Below are 726 nucleotides of genomic sequence, written 5' to 3' on the forward strand. Positions count from 1 at the left end.
AGAAGACAGAGAGAACAGAGAGAGAGAGAGAGACAGAGAGAGAGAGAGAGAGAGAGAGAGACACAGAGAGAGAGAGAGAGAGAGAGGAGAGAGAGAGAGAGAGAGAGAGAGAGAGAGAGAGAGACAGAGACAGAGACAGAGAGAGAGCAGATTGCATTTATGACTTAAACTAAAGATTTCCTTGGGGAGTTTATGTGAGTACAATACTGTGATGTCATTTGGTGTCTAAGTGATGACACATCCTGTTCTCCAGGTGGATCCCTCCTCCTCATCTGTCCTCTCTGTTGGTCAACAAGATCTCATAGTTACCCTTCGAAATGTGACGTTTTATGGATGGACGTCTATTTTTAACGCATTAATCCCGTGTGGTTACAGGGTTAATCCCGCGTGGTTACAGGGTTAATCCCGCGTGGTTACAGGTTTAATCCGTGTGGTTACAGAGTTGATCCCGCGTGGTTACAGGTTTAATCCCGCGTGGTTACAGGGTTAATCCCGCGTGGTTACAGGTTTAATCCCGCATGGTTACAGAGTTGATCCCGCGTGGTTACAGGGTTAATCCCGTGTGGTTACAGGTTTAATCCCGCGTGGTTACAGAGTTGATCCCGCGTGGTTACAGGGTTAATCCCGCGTGGTAACAGGGTTAATCCCGCGTGGTTACAGGGTTAATCCGCATGGGTTACAGGGTTAATCCTGCGTGGTTACAGGGTTAATCCCGCGTGGTTACAG

This window comes from Oncorhynchus kisutch, unplaced genomic scaffold (assembly GCF_002021735.2).
Source record: "Oncorhynchus kisutch isolate 150728-3 unplaced genomic scaffold, Okis_V2 Okis06b-Okis10b_hom, whole genome shotgun sequence".
Taxonomy (NCBI): Eukaryota; Metazoa; Chordata; class Actinopteri; order Salmoniformes; family Salmonidae; genus Oncorhynchus; species Oncorhynchus kisutch.